Source organism: Lolium rigidum, chromosome 3 (genome assembly GCF_022539505.1).
Source record: "Lolium rigidum isolate FL_2022 chromosome 3, APGP_CSIRO_Lrig_0.1, whole genome shotgun sequence".
Classification (NCBI taxonomy): Eukaryota; Viridiplantae; Streptophyta; class Magnoliopsida; order Poales; family Poaceae; genus Lolium; species Lolium rigidum.
Window position 1 is genome coordinate 127,113,555 of NC_061510.1, and position 26,032 is coordinate 127,139,586.

Here is a 26,032-nt window from a genome sequence, read left to right on the forward strand (position 1 = left end):
TAAACACTGTGTATCTATGCTATTTTGTTTGACGTAATCGACCACCACCTCCAACATCGCTGGACCATGTCCATGAGGAGCTGCTGCTGACGACCACTCCGTCCTGCTGCCTCTGGCCGCCTCCCAAACCTACTGCTGCCTGGTGAGCCCCTCTCCTCCTCCTCCTCTATGCATTCTGTGTAAATTTTGTTTCTTTTTATACATGTGATGTCATAATTGTACTATGAAGGTACTAGCATTTTAAATAATTTCATGGCATTACTTGCGTTTATTTTAGGAGCGTACTAGTGCTCATCTTTACTAGGAATGTCAAAACTTCTTTCTTAAACCTTGCAGAACCGTCCTCTACCCCCGGGATCCAAATCGATGGGCGAGTTCGTCGGTGATTGCCGCTGCCGATGATAGGAGCTCGCCACACCGCGGGAATGGTGGTGAGGAGACAAGGAGGAAGGGATGTTCTCGTTGCCCATGTTGCTACTTCTAGCAGTCCACCCGGAGCTGTTGCTGGCCATCTTCTGGCGACAACCTCTCTGAGCTCCTGCTGGCCAACAAGCTGCTGACGTGAGCTCTCCCTCCATCTTATTCTTGCAAAAAATGTTTCCATTTCTCTGTTGAATTGGATGTGTGCATAGGAAGTAGATGAAGCATGCACAGATGCAGTAGATGAAAATTTGTTTATTTCACTAAATCAGAACTTGTTGTGCAGATAAGAAGGTCCATACCTGTATATTTTCATACTCCCTATGTCCCTAAAAAAGTTTCTCAACTTTGTCTAGATATGGAGGTATATAGACATAGTTTAGTTATAGATACATCAGTATCTAGAAAAAGCTGAGCAGCTTTTTTTTGGGATGGAAGGAGTACATTTTTTCTGCTCATTCTTGTTTTTTTGACCGGGATTTTCTGCTCATTCTGAATGTTTGTGCATACAAGTATAGGAAATCGATGCACTTCATTTCTTTTTTGACTCTATTTGGATGCCGGTCAATCTTTTTTGTGTACATGGTGGATGAGTGTCTCTGTAGAGTTTCTAGTTAGTTTGATTAATTATGTATTGTGTACATTATCGTAAATTTTCTCCACACCTCATTTGATTGCAATTATGCGGCTGCTGTGAAATCTGATTGCTATTAATGCATTGAACATGAATATTCCAGTTCTCTGTACAAATTGTCCAGTGAGGTCTACATCTATTCTTTCTTAAGTTTATTTTCTTTTCCTTGTTGAATTGAATGTCTAGGTAGTAGAGAAAGCACACATGTATGCAAGATGGAAATCCATTTCACTCAATATTGTGTGTATAGTCGGTTTAAATTGTGAAATAAATATGCTCAAGTTTACTTGACTTTCTTTGCTGCTTGTTATGCATAGGCAGTGCCAGAACTAGTATGTTTTCTGGTTCAAATTATATAGTATTTTCCTGCTTTTGCGTAGATTGTTATGTAGGCAAACTATTTGGACAGTGTCAGATAGAGGTTGCACGCTAGCTTATATTTTATGGCAATTTGCTAGTCATTTATGTTTCAGTTTTCACTAATGGTTGCTTGCTAACGTGTTGCAGCTATCTGTGGCCACTGTTTCTGGTGCCTGGTTGCTTCATACCGAAATGTGGTGTATCTGAATTGGCAGCTTTGGCCACCTGCATGGCTTCCCTGGCTTCTGATGTGCCCCTGGAGCCTGCCACTAGTTTGCCATGCTGACGGCACATGCAGCAGCGGTAGGAGCCGTCGAGTGATCCATTGGGAATCTGTGCGTCCTCAGAGCAACTACAGCAGGTGCAGTTGTCGGATCGGTTGGGAACATCTACGTGGAGGTGGCCTCCCACTTCTCCCAGAAGGGCAAGAAAGGGCCCTAACTAGTACGCCGCCATCCTCTGCCAGGTAATTCTTTCTAGTTGCTACAACTCTGCCTCTATCTAGCTAGCTAGTATCTTCTTCATGTGTTTCATGCGATTGGGTTGAATTGCTCTGTTTTGTGTTGAGCTGCTGCAGTTTCAACTCCGATTGAACATTTTTTAGGTCAGCTGGGAACTTTCATGAGCTTAGTTTGTTCTGTAGTAATATGGGAATTTTCTTCTTTGCCTGTGCGGTTCTTCAGTCTTTGCTGGAATTTTCTTCTTTCCCTCTGCCAAACAATTTTCGTGTGGATCATATATTGATCAGAATAGTGATGTTTTCCCTCTTATTTCAAACTTATATTCAGAAAGCTGCTGCACTTTGTGTTCATAACTTTATATACTATTCGAACAATTTTAATAGTGCCATGATATGTTGTTGCTTACTTAAGAAACGAAAATGACATTGAGTTTAGTGTTTCTCCTCTACCTCCAACCTTGTGATCCTATACTACGGGTTCTAGTTGCACTTGGTACTTCTGTTCCGTGTGTTGTAATGCTCTAGCTTTCCGACCATCTTATTTTATGGGTGTTGATGCTGCTACAAGCTGGGTTGTCATACTCTCAGTTGATAGTTATCAGTTTGAGTTGCTGGGTGTCCTAAGTCGATGAGGACGATGCATAAGCAGTGTTAATCACATGAGGACGATTGCATTCAATTCAATCCCAAATTAGCGCAAAACGCGTGGAGCCCGATGCGTCCTCCCTACTCATTCTCTCCTCGTTCGCTCGTTGGCGGTTCCCCAACCAGCGCGCAACGTCTCCTTTGCGCCGCCGCCATCGCTGGCCGATTTTGGCCAGCTCCGGCAAGGCCTTGGGTCGCGGACCTCCGTCCCATCACCAGTCCCTCCTCTTCCATCGATCCCACGCAATGGAGCCTCCGATTCCACCACTCCCACGACAATCCCTAGCCCCGGTGCTCGGTTCTGCCTACTCAACTCCGGTGAGCAAACCAACCCACCATAGAAAGGACCCCCAAAGCCAGCAGGGATGCCGCCACGGTTCCCCTCCTCTTGGTTACTCCGAAGCAGCCACAGACACGAGAGGCGGTGCCAGGATCCACACCGGCCTGAAACCATGGTCGAGCCCCCTCCTGTTCAGGAGGGGCGCGGGCTGCAAGAACTGCGCGGCCGCGCATGACTGCTGGCAGGGCTGCGTGGAGGACGAATTTCTGGTCGCCTCCCCAAGCTTCTGCTGGCGGCTTCCATGGGGAGCTTCTGCATGCGACTTCCCTGGCCACCTCCCCAAGATGCTGCCGGTGACCACCTCCCCGAGCTCGTGCTTCCCACCACGTACTCAACCGGATGATGCCACCCACCCCCACGACCTGCTGCCACTCGGTGAGGCCTCTCTCCTCCTCCATTTATCGTTGCAAAAAAATGAGTCTTTGTTCCTGTTGAATTTGTTAGCAGTGGAGAATGCATGAGGTTCATAATTCATAAAATTACCCAACTTGTTCCTGGTAGTTAACTACCCCGTAGCATGAATTCAGAATCAGGGGACCGTGTAAAATTTACCTTTATTGCCAACATTAATTGTAATTAAAATACTAGTATAAATTCAGAACCAGGCTGGGCACCATATAAAATTTAAAAATTTCGAGTGGGATCAATACTTACTTGCAGTACTATATTTGTTGATGATGAAACATGATGATCACTAATGAAGAGATTCTGTATATTTTTAGAAGGACACAAAGTAGGGCAAGATTTGATGACAAATATCTATGAAACGATTTCCAACAATTGTAAGCACATGGTTAGGTCCTGATAATTGTGCTTCAAGTGTGTTGTAAAAGTCTTCAATTTCCAAGGCTGGTCTCAAGATTGAGGTTGTTTCAGGGGTGCTAGTCACGAGAGTTATACTATCTTTGGGCTGCTGTTTTGTTTGGTTGTTACAATTTAGTGCTTATTTAGTATATCGCTAGCTGATTAATCAAGTACTTGTTCTACTAGTAGTTGTTTGTTAATGCTTAATTATTCTTGAACCTGAACTTTGTATATCTATGCATTTTGGTTAGAGGTAATTGACCACCAACTCCAACATCGGTACAACATATCCATGGGGAGCTGCTGCTGGCCACCACTCCATCCTGCTGCCCTTGGCTGCCTCCCAAACCTACTGCTGACCTGCATGGTTTTTTAGGCGTATTACAACGAGGGGGGGGGGGGGGGGGGGGCGCTCTGACGCCTAGGCGCCTAAAGTGGCCATTTTTCCAAGGCGGAGGCCTGGACGCGTAAGCGACGCCTTCAAAACCATGCTGCCCCGTGAGCCCCTCTTCTCCTCCATGCATTTCTTGTAAATTTTGTTCCTTTTATACATGTGACATAATTGTACGATGAACTTGCTACCATTTTAAACAATTTCATGGTATTACTTGCGTTTATTTTGGGGGCTTACTAGTGCCCATCTTTACAAAGAATATGAAGACATCTTTAGTAAATATTGCAGGACCGTTCTCTAGTCTCGGGATCCATATGGATGGACGAGTTCCTTGGTGGTGGTCGCGCCCGACGGGAGGAGCTCGCCACACCGCAGGAATGGAGACGGGGAGACAAGGAGGAAGAGATGGTTCTCGCTGCTTGTGTTGCTGTTGCTGGTAGTCCACCCAGAGCTGTTGTTGGCCGTCTTCCGGCGACCACCTCTCCGAGCTCCTGCTGCCCAACAAGCTGCTGCCGTGAGCTCTCTCTCCTTCATCTTATTCTTGCAAAAAATTGTTTCATTTTCTCTGTTGAATTGGATGTGTGCATACTGCATAGGCAGGAGATGATAATGCACATATGAAGTAGATGTAAATTCATTCGTTTCACAAAATAAAAACTTGTGATGTGCATACATGTTTAGGAAATGGATGTGCTCCATTTTTTTGCCTCTGTTTAGATGTCGGTCAAGGTTTTTTGTGTACAAGGTGGAGGACAAACTTTGATGTACATGTAATTGGTCTGCCCGGGAGTGTCGCTCTAGAGTTTCTAGTTACTTTGATTAATTATGTAGTATGTCCATTATGGTAAATGTTCTGCCTCCACACCTCATTTGATTGCAATTATGCTGACTGCTGCGAAATCTGATTGATATTTATGCATTGATTGATATTTATGCATTAAACATTAATATTCTAGTTCTGTGTACAAATTGTCCAGTGAGGTCTCCATCTATTCTTGCTTAAATTTGTTTCTTTTTTATTTGACTTTGTTTATTGCTTGTTATGCATAGGTTGTGCCATAACTAGTATGTTTTCCAGTTCAAATTGTATAGGATTTGCATGCTTATGCGTAGATTGTTATGTAGGCAAACAATTTGGGCAATGATAGCTTATATTTGTGCTCAATTTGTGCTTGCAAGCTAGCTTATATTTTTTCTGGTCATACAATGTACTACTCATTTCTCTTTCACTTTTTACCAACGGCAGCTTGCTGACGTGTTGCAGCTATCCGTGGCCGCGGTTTTTGGTGCCTCGTTGTTGCATACCGAAACATGGTGTTCCTTGGTCAGCACCACTTTGGCTGCCAGCATGCCTTCACTGGCTTCTGATGCGCCCCTGGAGCCTGCCACTGGCCTGCCGCGCTGATGGTACCTGGAGCAGGGTAGAAGCAGTCCAATGGTCCATTGGGGTTCTGTGCATCCTCGGAGCACCTATAGCTGGGGCATGTGTCGGATGAGAACATTGTGTAGGCGGAAGTAGCATCCGGCATCGCTCCTCTCCTAGAAGGGCAAGAAAGGGCACTAACCAGTACATCGTCATGCTCTGCCAGGTAATTCTTTCTAGTTGCTACAACTCTGCATTTATGAAGCTAGCTAGTATCATAATGTGTTTCATGCAATTGGGTTGAACTGCTTTGTTTTGTGTTCGAGCTGCAGCAGTTTCCATTCTGATTGGGTATTGCTGGGAACTTCCATGAGCTTAATTATGGAGTGATCGTATATTCCTTTTGTTAGTTTGTTCTGCAGTAATCTAGGACTTTTCTTCTTTGCCTGTGCGATTCTTCAGTCGATATGCTGGAATTTTCTCTTTTTCCTCTGTCAAACAATTTTCATGTGGATCTTATATTCATCAGAACAGTGATGTTTTCCATCTTATTTCCAATTTATATGCAGAAAGCTGCTGCAAAATTCCTCTTCATATGCTTCTCGAAATATTTTAATAGCAAGCTTTTTTGGCATGATATGATGTTGCTTACTTAGGAAAAGAAGATGACATTGAGTTTAGTGTTTATCCTCTACCTCCTTGTGATTCTTTACTACTGATGCTAATGGCGCTATAATGTTAGTACTGTTGTATCTTCTGTTGTGATGCTCTACTGTATTGATATTCTTATTTAGTGGGTGTTGATGGTGCTACAGGCTGGGGTGTTACTCTCAGTTGATAGTTATCATTTTGAGCTGATGGGTGTTCTAAGTTGAGGACAACGGCGCATAAGCAGTGTTAATCACGTGCGGCTTTATTTTTGATATGCCAAGTAATTACTTTGGTCTGGGCTTGGCTGTTTAGTAAAGGTTGTCTTGAATGGGCTGAATTTTTTTGGATAGAAAGATGTGTCTTTTCAGTGGGCTTCTTGGTTTCTTTGACTTAACAAATGTCAATGTCAAACCACATTTTTATTTAATTTGGGGCAAACCTGGAGCTTGAGTTCTTGTTATTTAATAAGAGGATTTTGGTTTTTGCTGGTTTTCTTAGCTTTTGTCCTAAATTTCCTTAATGGTTGTGTATATTGCTGCACCCTTTGCGAACTTGCTCCTTCTAATATAGCTAGCGAGATGGTTCTTCCTGTGCATCCGATGGTTTATAATGCTAATAATATAGCGTATATTGTGCATGTTGTCGCCACTAGTTGAAGCCAACAATTGGAACATGTATACTTGTGTGTGTATTGTTGCGCTCTTTGCGAACTTGCTCCTTCTAATATAGATAGCGAGATGGTGGTTCATGTGCATCTGATGGTTTGTATCGGTAATAATATAGTGTCTATTGTGCATTTTTCGCCATTAGTTGCAACCAACAATTGCAATATGTATACTTTACTGCTTTTGAGTCTCCACCAAAGGATCCCAAAAGTCCTTGTTTTTCCCAGTGATTGGAATTAGTATCATCAGAAGATAGATTGCTTTGTTTTTCACTATGGACAGAGATCATAATTTCCAAACTTGTTTCTTCGTTACAGTTTCTATTTATAAAATCTTGGCAATTCTAGTTTACAAATTCTTAATTGTGTATACAGGTTGAAGCAAGCATGTATTACTGATACATGCTTACTTGCTTGATTAATTCTGCCTGCAATTATAGCACCTAGTTCTGCTTTTGTACCTGACATGCACTTGGCTGATTAAATTGTGTGATCGACTCGGAATTTTCAGGTTACTGTGCAGTGATTTAATTATCAAATTGGTGAAATACCAAGCCTCTGTTGACTTGGAGTAGGCTTCATGAACTTGTATCTTAATCCTTGATATCAGAATGGGTACGTACGTCCTCTAAAATTTGCAATCAATCTCGAGCTTATAGAGTTCCTAATTGTCTAGTACACACTTCGCCGATGCTTGTATGTATTTAATTTCCCGTGGATGGCTCGGAACATTATCACTGGAGCTTCTCAAACAGAACGTAAAATTCTTGAATCTATCAACCAGAACAAAATAGTTAGAATGGTGCTTCCTCTCATGTGATTTTGTATTCCTTGGTACACGGAAACATGTCATGACTGTTTACTACTTAACCACAGAAGTTGTGACTATGACATATCGAAAGTAGAAAAAAATCTTTTCTGGTTAAGGCTATTTACTGGATATAAATAATGCATGACCATCTATTTTTGGAATAACCGAACAGAGAAATAGCTCATTTTTTGCTAAGCATTCCTTAGCTCTCTCAAGATGTTTTGCTTATTTCTCTTGCTTAGTATAGAAAGGTTTGAGCTATTCGTGCACTGGACTGATAAATATGAAGCTCCTCATTTTGAATATAGATTTCATTTGAAGGACCTAATAGTTTTGGCAGTGGCCCTGTTAAGGAATTTAGGAAAATAAGTTAGAAGCAACATTGAAATTGCACCATGAAAAACTTTTCTCACCTTCTGGACTTTTGGTTGTCATTACAAAAATTGCTTGACATGCATATTTACCAAATCTATAACAAAGAATAAATTTCTGTTGTGGTAACGATCATCATGTTGTTTGAGCATCTCATATTCTTGAAAGGTAAATCACGTTTTGTCATTACATTTTCGTCCAGTGCTAGGTTACTGTTGTGCAATGTAAAGAGACAAAACATATTGTACTATGGCTACAAACCACTAGTTTATCAACGACAGCCTCATGGGCTTCTCAATGAGTTGCTATTTCCATTCATTGACAGTATTCGCATATGAAAGTCCATTATTAACCCAACAAGACCAAACAGTTCTAAAATAAGTGAAATTTCAAATACTTATAGCTACTCATGTTTTCGTACAATTACTATCAAAATAAAGCGCAATCACGATTTTACTTGATCATATCTTCTCACTTGGTATGTTCTGTTATAATACTCAAACCACTCCAAGGCGCAATCACTGACACACTCGCCTCTGATTTGCAGCAGCTGTAGGAGACGAAGAGGTTGAGGGATAGGATCTGTGTGATCATGGGCCAGTGTGGAAAATGTGCAGCGGCGCTCTCTTGCTGGCGACGAAGACCAGCTCAGCCGCCACACGGTTGGGCCTCCTTGTTGGGCCTTTCTGCCACTTGGACCAAGAGGGCAACCCTGCTTCTCCCTAACTGCGGGACAATGGAAGGTTGATGCTGTTGTACGTGTTCATTGACGTGCTTATGCCATTTGAAGGTAATAAATCCATTGTTTCAACTCCCGTTATTTTGCAGCAAGTGTAGTTATTTATATCTTGAGAGCCTGATAGGTTCAAATCAACATACATATATAGGTTTTCAGGGAAATGGCAAGAATGTCACCAATCGGGAGAAGCACATAGACTCAAATTTTGCAAAGGTACTACCTCCCTCCCGGTTCATAGGGTTGCACGTATTTCTAGGTCGTAAATTTTATCAACATAATACAAAATATATATTATACAATGTATATCATTAGAAAGCTTAGATGTCTACTTTCTAATGATATAATTTTTATACTATACAATTGATATTATGTTGGTCAAATAAGCAGCCTAGGGATACACGCAAGCCATGTGAACTGGGACGGAGGGAGTAATAATGTTTTTTGTGCATTTATGTCCCAAGAGATAGGTTATACAAAGCCCCATTTCCACTTATGTGGTCGTGCAACTTTAGTGTTTCTGCATGGCTTTTGGGTTTCTGTTGTTTAATAATTTTGAAGGAGATGTTCCTCTTTGTTGATATTATGGTTCTTTATATATTCTAATACTTCTTTTTCTTACCATTTTGTTGAGAAATTACAAACCGGGCATGTACTGAGTACTTTATTTTTACACATATTTTATGTCCGTGTCCATATGTTAGCAAAGTAATTCTACTCCCTTATTGAACTGGCTTATTGGCGTCCTGAATATAAACATGATGGTCATGCAAACGGAGGTTAATCTTCCTGATGCTATCTTCTACTTCCTTCATTATCACCCTCTCGTGCTGGTAACCCACTATTTGACGTCCAAGTCTGTTACATGGATTATTTTCCTCTATATTGTGCTCTTGGTTTCTTGGAAAGGATGCTCAAGGGCATAGCCCCTCAATTTGTTAGTGACTTGCAATTTACTTGTGTCATAGCTCTGCTTAAGAAAAACTTGCAGTGACTATATAACCATTGTTTTTCAGCCCGTCAATTTCCTGGTTGATGTATTAAAAATTCCATGTGGATGTTTTTCGAGGTGGCGATTTTCCCGTTATCTGAAACTTTACTTGATTTGGCATGTGGATATCCATCCAGCCTCATGGAAGTTTGTGTTTGTTGATTTGATTGCATACTAGAAGCTGACAAGCTCACACTTGTTTCCGCTTTGATGCAGGTTGTTGAGCTGAGTGATAGCGAGAGGTACTCATGCTGGTAACCCGCTAGTCAACGTCCAAGTCTGTTACAACTTACATGCAGTTTACAGTGACTATATACCCATTGTTTTTCCTAGATTGTTTTTCTATGAGGGCTGGATGTCAACCTTGCTAATTTTGTTTGTGTTCTGCTCAGGATGCATCTATGTCATGTAACTTGGTTTGAACTTTGAGAGGTTAAGGGGTCCATGGATGCGTTTGAGCAATCCAATGGAGATGAGCAGCTGGACCTGTATTTGATGGGAGGCCGAATGACCACTCCTTGACATGTGTGATACATAGGATCCCGCCGTTGATCAAGGCTTATCTTTGTAATGCTCCAGACCAGAAGCTTTTGTAATGCTCGAGACAATAAAGTTATAATAGTGTTGTAGATGTTTCCTTTGTCGTATGTAATTTCTTTTTCTTAGCTCGAGTCTCTGTTTCGTTATACTAGTTAGTCGTCAAGTTGAATTGTATGTATGCATGAATGTGAGAAGTGATGTTTGGGGATGCCTGATACGTCTCAAACATATCTATAATTTTTGAAGCTCCATGCTTGTTTTACACCAATTCATATATGTTTTGCTCATACTTCGTTGCACTTTTATACATTTTCTGGCACTAACCTATTAACAAGATGCCACAGTGCCAGTTCCCTGTTTTCTGTTGTTTTTGTATTTTAGAAAATTTGTACAGGAAATATTCTCGGAATTCGATGAAACAAAAGTTGAAGTCAATATTTTACGGTAACGAAGACAGAGTCTAGAGGGGAGTTGAAGGGGGAAAGCAGGGTAGCCACGCTAGCCCTAGGAGCGGCCTGACCCTGGCCCGCGCCTAGGGATGGTGTGGGCCACCCTGGCCTCCACCGACATCGCCCCTCCGCCTATTTATTCACGATCTCAACTCGGGAAAACCCTGAATACCCAAGCCTCCATCCACGAAAAGTTTCGTCGCGGCCACCATTGCAGAACCCATCTCGGGGGGGGTTCTGAAGCTCTTCCCGGCACCTTGCCGGAGGGGGAAATCATCGCCGGAGGCATCTACATCGCCATGCCCACCTCCAAAGTAATGTGTGAGTAGTTCATCCCTAGACTATGGGTCCATAACAGTAGCTAGGTGGTTGTCTTCTCCAATTTGTGCCTCCTGTTTAGATCTTGTGAGCTGCCCTACATGATCAAAATCATCCTGATGTAATGCTACATGTTGTCTTTGCTGGGATCCGATGAATATTGTATACTATGTTGAGGTCGATTATATATTCATGTCATATGTTATTTGTGATCTTGCATGCTTTTTGTTGCTAGTAGATACTCTGGCCAAGTAGATGCTTGTGACTCCAAGAAGGGGTATTTATGCTCGATACTAGATTCATGCCTCTAGTTTTCTGGAAGAGTGCCAATAATTTCTAAGATTGTAGATGTGATGATGCTACTAGGGAGAAAACAACAATATTTTATCCAAGGGTAAGTCTATTGTTTACTTTACACACATTGCTTAATGCGATAATTTGTTGCTTGCAACTTAATACTGGAAGGGGTTCGGACGATAACCGGTAGGTTGATTATTAGTTATAGACGCAGTTGGATTACGGTTTATGTATTATGTTGTAATGCTCAAACGAATCTCATAGTAATAATCTTGTCATGTATGGTCGATATTCTGTCAATTGCCGAGCTGTAATTTGTTCACCCAACGTGTTATTTATCTTTATGGAGAGACACCTCTAGTGAACTGTGGACCCCGGTACTTTCCTTTACACTGATAAATTCATCCATTGCAATCCTGCTCTGTTTACTTACTGCAAAGCTATGTTCTCTTTAATTACTGCAAACATCTCTTTCCACTCGATACGTCTAATCCTTTGTGTTCATCAAACCGGTGAGATTGACAACCTCACTGTAAGTTGGGGCAAATTATTGTGGTTGTGTTGTGTGTAGGTTCCACGTTATTGCTGATGCCGGTAGTGCGCCCTGCCACTAGTCAGCTAGCAACACCTTCAGAAGTCACGCTTTTCTCCTACTGGTCGATTAAACCTTGGTTTCTTACTGAGGGAAAACTTGCTGCTGTGCTTATCACACCTTCCTCTTGGGGTTTACCAACTCTAGCTGAGGCTGACGAACGCCGCAGGCGGCAGGACGAGTTGTCCGATCGTTGGCGTGCGCGGCGCAAGGAGTGCGTCAGGTGGTCGCGCTTCCATGACAGCGCTGGCCCCTCGGGCGGCGGCCAGTAGTAGGCTGCGCGACTACGAGTAACCCCGGCCGTGGTAGGCCGCGCGACGGCGAGTAGGTACAGTCGTTGTAGTTTTAGGTTAACTCGACTAACCATCTCTGTAAAGATGGTCCTTTTGGCCAATCAATAGTAATGAAGGAATATTTTGCTTACCTAATCACTGCCTAGCGGCCCCGGATGCAACCAACGCGGTCACTTTGCGCGACCGTCCAGCGTCCGTGGAGACGCAAACGTGCCGTATATTTGGGCCGCGTTTGCGTCACTGTGGACAGCCCGGTCACTATGCGTTGTCCCGCTGGAGCAAGGGCAGACATATTTTTTGACCGTGCAGACGCAAACGCTCGCTGTTTGATGCCCTTATTTGAAATCTGAATGATAAGTGGGGTCCCTCTGAAAATTTACAGAAAACCCCAGAAATAGAGCTTGTCAATTGTGTGCCTCCCTCAACAGTTTTGGCATGCCACGTACAGCCTGACAGCGGGTTCCACATGTTAGTTTTGTGATTAAACGATCGTTAGAAACGAATCTGTGTTTTCTGTACGTGTTAGCGCTGAGGTGGCAGTTTTTTGAAACCTTACCATATAGTGGTGGTTTTTTAAAACACTAGCCTCAAATGTGGTGTTTTTTTTGTAATTTTCTCGCAAGATACAAGAATAGGACTACCTACGAATGCCTGTTTCGAGGAGGGATAGGAGTATATAGGACTACCTGCTCCAGTTACATAGCATCCTAATCACTAATTACTGATACATGTGGAAATTCTAACTATATTTATTATAAGTTCTATTAATAAAGGCCGTGTGCATCACCACGATGCAGATGATAGGGTGATTATCCCCTTTTCGGAAAAAAACTAATTACTGATACTCCCTCCGGTTCATATTAATTGACTCTAATATGGATGTACCTAGACATATTTTAGTTCTAGATACATCCATATTGGAGTCAATTAATATGAATCGGAGGGAGTACATAGAACTTATAATAAATATAGTTAGAATTTCCTGGAATTGCTAACAGCTAAGAAAGGAAAAATGCAGTTGCTGATCTTCCTTGACGTCGGCCAGGCCACAAACCATTTACATATCGATTTGCATACCATCCGATAACTTCTTGTGATATCTCTTCTACACGTTGCATTTCTGCTTCAAGGGAGACAGAACAAAGCTCAGGTTGGAGATAAACAAGTATCAGCATACCAAATGGACCACAAGACAAGTGGCTACTTCACAGATAACTCAGTATTTTTGTAAGCTTCAGGGTATAGGTCAAAAGCCTTCCTATCTCAGCAAGGTAATATTTGCATTATACAGTTTGCAGTCCGGTAATGAAAGTGAACTCTGTTATAATAATTAACAAACCATACACATTTTACTAGATGGCTATTGAATGGGCACTATTATTTCCATGCCTTTCCGGTGCAGTTTACTCTGAACAAGCTGAGCAAGATGCTAAGAACCAATAGGGGTGGCTCTGGATCTCCTTTGCAGACCCTCGTAACACCAATTAGAATGATTTCCACTGCTGGTGAATCTTTTATTGAGTTAGACAAGCGAGAATGCTTGAAGTGCAGCTAGTATGTCTAAAGTAGGCCCCTCCTTATCATTGATAGCTCTGCCAGACATATTGCATTCAGATAAGCGAAATACCCAACAATAAGTGTGTATATCTGCAATTTACTCATTACAGAATCTCAGATGGGTGATCTCAAAACAAACAAAAAAATCAGATAAGGAATGATGCTTATTCAAAAAAAAGTTAGGTAATGATGAACCTATACATGAATAAAATCCTGACCTGCACTTTGCTTTCATCGGCCTTCCTGATGTATAGCTGAAAATATGTCTTCCTGTGCTGCGGCGCTAATTGCTGACAGGTGAGATGATGCCCCCCCAGCACAGATGCTATTGTATCTTGCATTATCCTGCAACTGGAGTGCGACCTCAAGGTTCCAAAGCACATCACCCATTGATGGCCTATCTATGCTACGATCAGCAACACATTGCTCTGCTATCTCTGCAAATTTCCTGAAGCACTCAGGGGTGATGTCCTCCTTGACACGAGGGTCAATTATCTCATCGAGTACACCTTTCTTTAAGCATGATAGCGCCCAGTCACGCAAGCTCACTTGCTCCTCCGGGAGCTGTGTGTTTATCGCAGGGCGTGCACACAGGATCTCAAACAACACCACCCCAAAGGAGTACACGTCTGATTTTTTGGTGAGATGCTGCAGCCGGAAGTACTCAGGGTCAAGATATCCAAAGGTGCCTTTCACAGCGGTGCTCATGTGCGTAATTTCAATATCTGGACTAGCCTTGGATAGACCGAAGTCAGAAACCTTTGCGACTAACTTACCATCCAATAGGATATTGGTGGTCTTAACGTCACGGTGGATGATTCCTTGTTCCGAGTCGAGTGTGGAGGTAATGCAGTCCTCGGGCTGCACCAATGCAAATCTCAAGGCGCTTCTGCCACAACAGTGGTGGGCTTCTTGTGTTGTACAGGTGCTCCCGCAGAGTCCCATGTTCCATGTAGTCATACACCAGAATCATCTCACTCTTAGCCTCGCAGTAGCCAATTAGAGACACAAGGTGGCGGTGGCAGAACTTGGACAGCATCTCAATCTCTGTATGGAACTCATGAACACCCTGCTTAGACATTGGGTTGCAACGCTTGATCGCCACCTTGGTGCCATTATCTATCTTTCCGAGATACACATTCCCAAACCCACCTTTGCCAAGTAGGAAGGACTGATCAAAACTGTTGGTGGCAGCCTGAACTTCAGCCAAGGAGAAGTGGCGGCAATGATTGGAAGGCAGTGTCAACGTGTGGTTACCATAATCCTCTGTTATCTTCTTCTTTCTTCGTCTGTAGATGATGCAAATGCCAAAACATGCAATCAAGAACGCTGCGAAACCACCAACAGCTACACCTATGACAGCACCCTTTGATTTCCCTCCACCAGACACTCTGCTAGGACTGGCATCCGGCTTTTGCGGAAGTGGAGGATTGGCATCACGCTCTGGCGGTAGTGGAGGATTGAGCCCAGCAAGATTGTTCGGTTCGTAATTCTGTAGCTTGAATACCTCGAGACCATTCAGTATTGCATCATAGTACTCTGGTCTAGTCGAAAGATCAGGGTGAAGTGCAACCCACATGTCCACCTGACCGGAACCAGAAGTGAGGATAACATGTAGGATAACGTAGCATAGAAAACAAAAATTTTCCTACCGCGAACACGCAATCCAAGCCAAGATGCAATCTAGAAGACGGTAGCAACGAGGGGGTATCGAGTCTCACCCTTGAAGAGATTCCAAAGCCTACAAGATGAGGCTCTTGTTGCTGCGGTAGACGTTCACTTGCCGCTTGCGAAAGCGCGTAGAAGATCTTGATCACGATCGGTTCCGGCGCCACGAACGGGCAGCACCTCCGTACTCGGTCACACGTTCGGTTGTTGATGAAGACGACGTCCACCTCCCCGTTCCAGCGGGCAGCGGAAGTAGTAGCTCCTCTTGAATCCGACGAGCACGACGGCGTGGTGTCGGTGGCGGTGAAGAAGTCCGGCGGAGCTTCGCTAAACTACGCGGACTATATGGAGGAGAAGGGGGCGGCTAGGGTTTGGGAGGGGTGGCCGGCCACTCTATGGGGGGCGGCCAGCTTGTGGTCTTGGGGTGGCCGGCCCCCTCCCTTGGCCCCTCATTATATAGGTGGATCCCAAGTGTTGGTGTCCAAGTCTTCGAATAAGACCCGAAACCAAAACCTTCCATAAGAGGGGAAACCTAGCCCAACTAGGACTCCCACCCAAAGGGTGGGATTTCCACCTCCCATGTGGGGGGTGGCCGGCCCCCTATGGTGGAGTCCACTTGGGACTCCACCCCATCTAGGGCTGGCCGGCCATGGTGGTGGAGTCCCATGTGGACTCCACCTTCCTTGGCGGTTTCTTCCGGACTTTTCTAGAACCTTCTAGAACCTTCTATAGAACCTTCCGCGACATTTTATTTCACATAAAATGACATCCTATATATGAATCTTATTCTCCGGACCATTCCGGAACTCCTCGTGATATCCGGGATCTCATCCGGGACTCCGAACAAATATTCGAACTCCATTCCATATTCAAGTTCTACCATTTCAACATCCAACTTTAAGTGTGTCACCCTACGGTTCGAGAACTATGCGGACATGGTTTGAGTACTCACTCCGACCAATAACCAATAGCGGGATCTGGAGATCCATAATGGCTCCCACATATTCAACGATGACTTTAGTGATCGAATGAACCATTCACATACAATACCAATTCCCTTTGTCTCGCGATATTTTACTTGTCCGAGGTTTGATCTTCGGTATCACTCTATACCTTGTTCAACCTCGTCTCCGACAAGTACTCTTTACTCGTATCGTGGTATGTGGTCTCTTATGAACTTATTCATATGCTTGCAAGACATTAGACGACATTCCACCGAGAGGGCCCAGAGTATATCTATCCGTCATCGGGATGGACAAATCCCATTGTTGATCCATATGCCTCAACTCATACTTTCCGGATACTTAATCCCACCTTTATAACCACCCATTTACGCGGTGGCGTTTGATGTAATCAAAGTACCTTTCCGGTATAAGTGATTTACATGATCTCATGGTCATAAGGACTAGGTAACTATGTATCGAAAGCTTATAGCAAATAACTTAATGACGAGATCTTATGCTACGCTTAATTGGGTGTGTCCATTACATCATTCATATAATGATATAACCTTGTTATTAATAACATCCAATGTTCATGATTATGAAACTAATCATCCATTAATCAACAAGCTAGTTTAAGAGGCATACTAGGGACTTCTTTGTTGTCTATATATCACACATGTACTAATGTTTCGGTTAATACAATTATAGCATGATATATAAACATTTATCATAAACATAAAGATATAAATAATAACCACTTTATTATTGCCTCTAGGGCATATCTCCTTCGATCTCCCACTTGCACTAGAGTCAATAATCTAGTTTACATTTGTAAAGATATAACACCTTGGCCTTCTGGTGTTTTATCATGTTTCGCTCACGAGAGAGGTTTTAGTCAACGGATCTGACATGCTCAGAACCGTATGTATTTTGTAATTCATTTGCGTCTCAACGCATCACTCATTTCCAAATGAGTCGGCATTAAATATGTTTGGTCTTCTGGTGGAACCTTAATTCCGCGGTCTGAAATATGTCACTAATATTGTCACACACAATATAGTTTCAAAGTTCGACTCGTCGGGAAATACACCAAGTTCTCAAAGAACCTCTTGACTTAACATCCTTTGTCATTGTCAAAACAATGACATACTCTGCCTTCTTTTGTAGATTCCGTCACAATATTTAGAACTCTTCTAAATCTAGCATAGACAACTTCTAGCTCATTGTGCTACCTTTTAAACAACACTTAGTCTAATTTGAGATTGAAATTATATTTTATATGTGACAAAACCAATATCGGTGTAACACCTTACAGCGATTTGTTTGTCATTTCTTCATAGAAAAATATATATTTATATATCCTTTAGTTCTTCTAAAGTACTCAAGGATATTCTTACTGTTATCCAATGATCATCATATGAATCATTCTGGTATATGCTCATAACACTTTATAGCACATGATATCTGATTGTGTACATATTATTCGTGATCTATAATCACTCATGTGTTTTTACTCATTGAGTGTCATATACACTCAAGTCTTGTTAAACCTTCACATGACAAGAACATTTTCTTAATTTATCTATATTGAACTACTTCAATATCCATCATATGTACTTTGACTTAAACTTATTTATATGTTTCAATCTATCTTCATAGATCTTGACACTAAATTTGTTTCAGTCCATATCCTTTCATTGAAGTTAATTCTCAATGAAACCTTTTTAATCAAGTATATAATTACATCATTTATAACCAACTATATGTCACCTACATAAAGTATTATAAATGTGTCTTAGCGCTCCCACTTAATTTCTTGCAAATGCAAGCCTCTTCATCGTCTCTGATGAAATCAAAAAACTCTTTGACTATTTCATCTGGTGAAGATTCCAACTCCGCAATACTTACTTCATCCAATTGAAGTTTGTATACCTATCTAGTATTCCACGGACCAGCAAAACTCTTGGTTGTATCTTGTATACACCTTTAATACATACTTCTGATAAGTAATGTATTTTGCCATCCTTCTAACATATCTCATAAAAGAAATATGTAGTGATTACTAGAATAATCCATATAGACTATAAGCATTGCTACGGAAGATCTAATCTTGTCGTAGTCAACTCTTTGAACTTTGTCGTAAACAACTTTTCGACAAGTCAAGCTTCTTCAAAGATATTTCATCCAAGTCTATCAATTTTATAGATCCATTTACTTTCAAAAAGTATTCATCTATCTTGGATTTCATGGCGTATAGCCATTTTAACGGAGTCAGGACCCATCATAACTTCTTTGTTTGTAGTTGGTTTATCATTTGTTCAAAATTAATCCTTTGTTCACAAATCATTTATTTGATCACAAAGTAAACCATACCTACAAGATTCAATATGTACTTCGATCTCCATGGCTAAAACACTTTGTAGTCATGGGATCCATGATCGTTATGGCCGCTTCCGAAACCAATTCCGATGCTGCGCTACTCTGATCATTATGCTCAGGTTCATAAACCTTATCAAATTATATTGTCCTCCCACTCAAAAACTTCACTAGAAACAATTTCTTGGAAATAAGAAACATTGACAAACACTTTTGTCTTTGTCTTGTGGGAAGAATTCCCAACTAAATCTCTGGGATAACCAACAAAGACATTCATCTGATTTTGGTTGTAAACTCTTAGACCAAAATTTAAAGAAAAGACTATTAGGGTTTATACCCATACCATAACTTTATGGTGTCATTTCAACGGATCATGATGATGCTCTATTCAGTGTAAAAGCGGTAGTCACTAAAGCATAATCCACAAAAAAAAATATAATGGCGTCACAATATTTTATCTCATCATTAATCCAACAAGGTTTGGATACATCTCTCGGATACTATATCATCATTGTGATACTCCAAGAAATGTGAGTTGTAGAACAATTTCATGACTCTCTTAGATGTTCGCTAAAACTCGTAATTCAAATATTTTCACTATGATCCAATCATAGATATTTGACTTTTCTATTACGATGATTTCCACTTCATGCTGAAATTTATTTGAATCCATTCAAATGTTTCAAACTTCTTTCTTATTGAATATATCCACATATATACTCAATTCATTGTTGAAAGTTTTCATGAAGTATAAGAATCTCCCGCACACAACTATGCCCAGTGAACCATATACATCATCATGTATTTTTCCACTAAGTTAGTTGCCCGTTCAACTCTTGGCCTATGAACGGTATTTTAATCATTCTCTTTAGAAAAGATTTGCAAGCGCCAAATGATTCAAAAATCAAATGACTCAAAAAAAAATCCATTTATATGGAGTTCCTTCATGCGTTTCTTTCTAACATGACCTAAATGGCGGTTCCACAAATAAGTGGAATTCAAATCATTTGCCTTATGGCATTTTAGCGTCAGTGTTATGTATGTGTGTTTCACCATTAAGATTTATAATAACTTATCCATCGTACATGGAGTAATGTCATAATTTGAACAACTCATTGTTTTCATTTGACCAGAGCAAAATAACAATTATTAAGTTCTTTATTATAAATTCTAAGGGCTAGATAGAATGCCAACGACGAACATAATAACACTTTATTTTGTTCCGGACGTGCATTCCTATCATATTCCTTGTCGAGTCACTTAGGCCATTGTATTCTTGTATTGCGTTGTTTTGTATGACACTTCATACCAACCAATATAGTACTAATACCCAAGAATTTCATTGTGTGACTTAACTAGGAATACAACCATAACATGTATATCATTTATATACACCTGAGCTAGACTTTCTAGTCTTTTCTTTTCTTTTGCCAAAATATCTTTTGCAGTTTCTCTTTTAGCTTTCCTCATTATTCGGAAAAACATTTCAACATCAATAACTTCTAGGTTTGTTGGTCAAATACCAATAACCTTGAGGTTCTTACTTTGAAGTTGATCATCATATGACAAGTGTTTCAGATTTCACTATTAGTAAATTTGTAATATGATGAACAATTTCACTCATAATTTTATCCATCAATTCATGATAACTTTACGAGACCATGTACGTACATGCTAGGCTCATAAAGTTTAAACCTTAGTATTCGCATATGCAAATCTGGCTTGCACCCGTTGGAAGCACACGTAGAATCTATAACACCCGATCATCACGTGATGCTTCGAAACGACGAGTCTTAGCAACGGTGCATACTAAGGACAATCACTTCATGGATATGCGAATATCGTTAGTGCCCCAATAGTTGGAGGATTGGGACGCCTTGCGTCTTTAACCTTCGTACATTCCCATAAAACTTATGAGTTTATGTAGTCTCACCAAATTTATATTCTATCATCTTGCAATAAGGTCTTAGATATCACATATATCTCGTACCTTGATTATTTCTAAAAACTAAATTTTCAGCTCCTTACTTTTCAAACAGATTTGAACTTCAAGTTTCACGGAGATAAGATAACTTTAGGTACTAATTGAAACCATAGCTCTCTGAATCAACAAAGTGAGTTTCACTAAAAGTTTGCAATAGGACTTAATCATTTCTTGATTCATTAACAATACGGTACCAATCCGTAAAGTTTCTAGTCAGATTTTAACAGTATTTCTATCTCAATAACAAGACTAGCGCATGGTAGAAAACGGATGCCAATACTACAAAATTAATTCAAAATACTACTCAGACTATGTTTATGATAATTAGTTCATATTCTAATCTTATTACTAATGAACTCCCACTTAATACAACATCCCTCATAGTTGTTAAGTGGTACACGATCCAAATCCACTACACCAAAACCGATCATCACGTGAGATGATGTAGCTTCAATGGTGAACATCAACATGTTGATCATATCATCCATATGACTCGTGTTCAACCTTTCGGTTTCCGTTGTCCCGAGGCCATGTCTGTACATGCTAGGCTCGTCAAGCAAACCCAAGTATTCCGCGTGTGCAACATGGCTTACACCCGTTGTATGTTGAGTTTATTACACCCGATCATCACGAGATGCTTCAAAACGTCAAACAATGCAACGGTGCATACGAGGGGAGAACACTTTATTATCTTGATATTAATGTGAGGGATCATCTTATAATGCTACCGTCGCGTTCTAAGCAAAATAAGATGCATAAAAGGATTAACATCACATGCAGTTCATATGTGATATGATATGGCCCTTTTGTCTTTGCGCCTTCGATCTTCATCTCTAAAGCACGGACATGATCTCCATCATCGTCGGCGTAGCGTCAAGGTCCATGGCGCCGTCTTCATGGTTGTTCACCTCATGTAGCAACTATTACAACTACTTTGAAATACTACTCAACATGAAATTTAAAGACAACTATAAGGCTCCTGCCGGTTGCCACAATACAATAATGATCATCTCATACATATTCATCATCACATTATGGCCATATCACATCACCAAACCCTGCAAAAACAAGTTAGACGTCTCTAATTTGGTTTGCATATTTTACGTGGTTTAGGGTTTTCGAGTAAGATCTAATCTACCTACGAACATGAACCACAACGGTGATACTAGTGTTGTCAATAGAAGAGTAAATTGAATCTTCACTATAGTAGGAGAGACAGACACCCGCAAAGCCTCTTATGCAATACAAGTTGCATGTCGAACGAGGAGCAAGTCTCATGAACGCGGTCATGTAAAGTTAGCCCGAGCCGCTTCATCCCACTATGCCACAAAGATGCAAAGTACTCAAACTAAAGACAACAAGAGCATCAACGCCCACAAAACCATTGTGTTCTACTCGTGCAACCATCTATGCATAGACACGGCTCGATACCACTTGTAGGATAACGTAGCATAGAAAACAAAAATTTTCCTACCGCGAACACGCAATCCAAGCCAAGATGCAATCTAGAAGACGGTAGCAACGAGGGGGTATCGAGTCTCACCCTTGAAGAGATTCCAAAGCCTACAAGATGAGGCTCTTGTTGCTGCGGTAGACGTTCACTTGCCGCTTGCGAAAGCGCGTAGAAGATCTTGATCACGATCGGTTCCGGCGCCACGAACGGGCAGCACCTCCGTACTCGGTCACACGTTCGGTTGTTGATGAAGACGACGTCCACCTCCCCGTTCCAGCGGGCAGCGGAAGTAGTAGCTCCTCTTGAATCCGACAGCACGACGGCGTGGTGTCGGTGGCGGTGAAGAAGTCCGGCGGAGCTTCGCTAAACTACGCGGACTATATGGAGGAGAAGGGGGCGGCTAGGGTTTGGGAGGGGTGGCCGGCCACTCTATGGGGGCGGCCAGCTTGTGGTCTTGGGGTGGCCGGCCCCCTCCCTTGGCCCCTCATTATATAGGTGGATCCCAAGTGTTGGTGTCCAAGTCTTCGAATAAGACCCGAAACCAAAACCTTCCATAAGAGGGGAAACCTAGCCCAACTAGGACTCCCACCCAAAGGGTGGGATTTCCACCTCCCATGTGGGGGGTGGCCGGCCCCCTATGGTGGAGTCCACTTGGGACTCCACCCCATCTAGGGCTGGCCGGCCATGGTGGTGGAGTCCCATGTGGACTCCACCTTCCTTGGCGGTTTCTTCCGGACTTTTCTAGAACCTTCTAGAACCTTCTATAGAACCTTCCGCGACATTTTATTTCACATAAAATGACATCCTATATATGAATCTTATTCTCCGGACCATTCCGGAACTCCTCGTGATATCCGGGATCTCATCCGGGACTCCGAACAAATATTCGAACTCCATTCCATATTCAAGTTCTACCATTTCAACATCCAACTTTAAGTGTGTCACCCTACGGTTCGAGAACTATGCGGACATGGTTTGAGTACTCACTCCGACCAATAACCAATAGCGGGATCTGGAGATCCATAATGGCTCCCACATATTCAACGATGACTTTAGTGATCGAATGAACCATTCACATACAATACCAATTCCCTTTGTCTCGCGATATTTTACTTGTCCGAGGTTTGATCTTCGGTATCACTCTATACCTTGTTCAACCTCGTCTCCGACAAGTACTCTTTACTCGTATCGTGGTATGTGGTCTCTTATGAACTTATTCATATGCTTGCAAGACATTAGACGACATTCCACCGAGAGGGCCCAGAGTATATCTATCCGTCATCGGGATGGACAAATCCCACTCGTTGATCCATATGCCTCAACTCATACTTTCCGGATACTTAATCCCACCTTTATAACCACCCATTTACGCAGTGGCGTTTGATGTAATCAAAGTACCTTTCCGGTATAAGTGATTTACATGATCTCATGGTCATAAGGACTAGGTAACTATGTATCGAAAGCTTATAGCAAATAACTTAATGACGAGATCTTATGCTACGCTTAATTGGGTGTGTCCATTACATCATTCATATAATGATATAACCTTGTTATTAATAACATCCAATGTTCATGATTATGAAACTAATCATCCATTAATCAACAAGCTAGTTTAAGAGGCATACTAGGGACTTCTTTGTTGTCTATATATCACACATGTACTAATGTTTCGGTTAATACAATTATAGCATGATATATAAACATTTATCATAAACATAAAGATATAAATAATAACCACTTTATTATTGCCTCTAGGGCATATCTCCTTCATAACATAGTCCGTGTATGTTGTTCTTCCGATTCCTCCGCTCCAGAGGATGACATCCATTTGCTTCTGCGCTGTCTGGTTGTTGATGTAGATAAAGAATGACCTCTGATTCGCCAGGGTAATAGGATACTTGATTTCACAGAAATGGAACTTGAGGAGGTAAAAGAACCCTGCATCAACTGGTAAAATCCATGTAAGGTTGTAGTTCAAGTTGATCTGTGGATTTGGTCCCATCGACCGAGCTGTATCATAGACAGCAACTGGCGCGGTGTAATCTGGCACTTGGGGTGTATACTTGATATTCAAATTACTATCTTTGGAGAAGGTCACCCCAGAGGCACCAAATAAGTACGGGAAATCAATTTCCCATGAGCGGTAGAAACCTGAATCATCTTGCCGGAAAATGGCTTGGCCCCCGACGTTGAGCCTGTACATAGTCTGGAAGGCTGTATCAGGGCTCAATGAGAAGGCAGCTGGGTTATCACCGTTGACAAACCTTGTGTCGGCTGCTGTGAATAAGTCAGGCGTGGGCATTATCTCAACGCCATTCACAAATGCATAAGAACCATTCCGATGTGCTGAAGGGGCAAAAGTGAGGTCTAGGCTGCCTGTAGAAACATTCACCGAGAATTCACGGACAAGGTAGGCAGAACTCATGGCACTGAAGTAGGCATCGGAGAGAGCTGTTTGCAAAGCATTAAACTCTTTTAAGAGGACAAGGTTTGTTGTGGTGACACTGAAGTAGGCATCGGAGGCAGCATACTTTCCATAAGAAACTGGATAGAAGTAGAGGCGTAAGAACATGCGGCCTGGGCTGACAGGGAAGGAGTACGTGTAATTTGAAGTGAAGATGCGGGCAGTCATCCAAGGGATCTTGGAGGGGAGTGAACGATCTTGGTACGAAGCAGTGGCTGCTACTCCTTCCACTGATGGCGCGAACTTGGATACGGTGTCCCCGTCCCAAGTACGTCTACTATCATCAACGTTTTGCTGTGATGCTCCGCAGTTTAGGAGGATTCGTCCAGAGGCAGTAGAGTTGTCACCAGACGCCACAGCGAGTAACACAAGAGCCAACAGTGTGAGGGTAGCTAGTAGAATCGGGAATGCCATTGTGGTGGTACGTTGGTGTACCAGGATCAACAGTCTGAGGACTCCGTCACAACTATATGGTACAAAATAGCTTCATGAACAGTTGCATACGTTGGACATTTCTCTGTGGGATGTGGGGCAAAATATTAGGAAAATATCAGAGTTGGGACAGTATTATTCAGACACAGCCACAGAGGTACAGAACCTGAAATTACAGCATAAGAAGCAGAAAATTCAGCAAGCAGAATATGTCAAGATGAACTATATAGCGTGAGTGCAGTTACAGCATAAGATTCAGAAAGTTCAGCAAACAGAATCATGGCAAGATGAACTGTTTAATTGATGAAAGCCAGAACATACATGGCTCTGAGACCTTAAGTAGTACTCCTTTCGATCCCTTTTAATTGACTCGGATTTAGTATAAAGTTATATTAAATCCGAGTCAATTAAAAGAGATTGGAGGGAGTACTAATCATTGCATAATTTCAATAACCTGAAAGTTTCTGCTACTACTAATCATTGCAAGAACTTCACGAAATTGAAGTCACGAAGATGCAGAACCTGTGGGTGGAGCTGTGTCTTCCAACGCGTGGCTTCGGCGCGAACTCGGGGACGGGGTTATGGCCCCGCTGCCAGGGGTGCGTTCGAGAATGGAGAGAACCACTAGAGATCAGTAGCAGCCGGGGAAGAGAAGTCGTAGAGGAGACTGGTTTTACTCTCCGTCTGGTAACAGTGGCCACGCATTTTTACGGCCCCTTTCTCTCCCTCGTCATAGACCCTGCAGAAAAGTCCACAAAAATCCCCTTCTCCTTGTCTACGACTCTTCCCAGATCCTCCAGCCACCGTCCCTCTCCCCCTCCTGTTCTACTGTGTGGGGACACCGGCGACCGGCAACGAGGACCAAGGAACCCTGCCGGCGTGCGGGCACCCATACCCAAGAACCACTCCAGCCACGATGGCGGCGCCGCGAGGCGAGCTCCGTGGCGCGGCGGGCGCGGCCGGAGATCTGGAGTTTGGAATCTGGCAACGCTGCGGTGCGTGCTGCGGCCGACGCATGGG

General features: G+C 42.2%; 1 long non-coding RNA gene and 1 pseudogene across 3 annotated transcripts; one reads left to right on the forward strand and one right to left on the reverse strand.

Annotated features, from left to right (window-relative positions):
- The first annotated feature begins 90 nt into the window (after window positions 1–90).
- LOC124698204 lies at window positions 91–10,306 on the forward strand. Of its 3 annotated transcripts, none has more exons than XR_007000903.1 (10): window positions 91–142; window positions 337–561; window positions 1,562–1,880; window positions 4,346–4,571; window positions 5,304–5,646; window positions 7,247–7,350; window positions 8,466–8,708; window positions 8,806–8,870; window positions 9,862–9,899; window positions 10,038–10,306. It is a non-coding gene; the product is annotated as an uncharacterized LOC124698204 (long non-coding RNA). The 3 variants fall into 3 exon arrangements; XR_007000902.1 differs by having other exon boundaries at window positions 9,862–9,887; XR_007000904.1 differs by lacking the exons at window positions 91–142; window positions 337–561; window positions 1,562–1,880 and adding an exon at window positions 4,088–4,161 and having other exon boundaries at window positions 9,862–9,887.
- A 3,064-nt stretch (window positions 10,307–13,370) lies between these two features.
- Window positions 13,371–25,795, reverse strand: LOC124702304 (annotated as a pseudogene).
- Window positions 25,796–26,032: the final 237 nt, after the last annotated feature.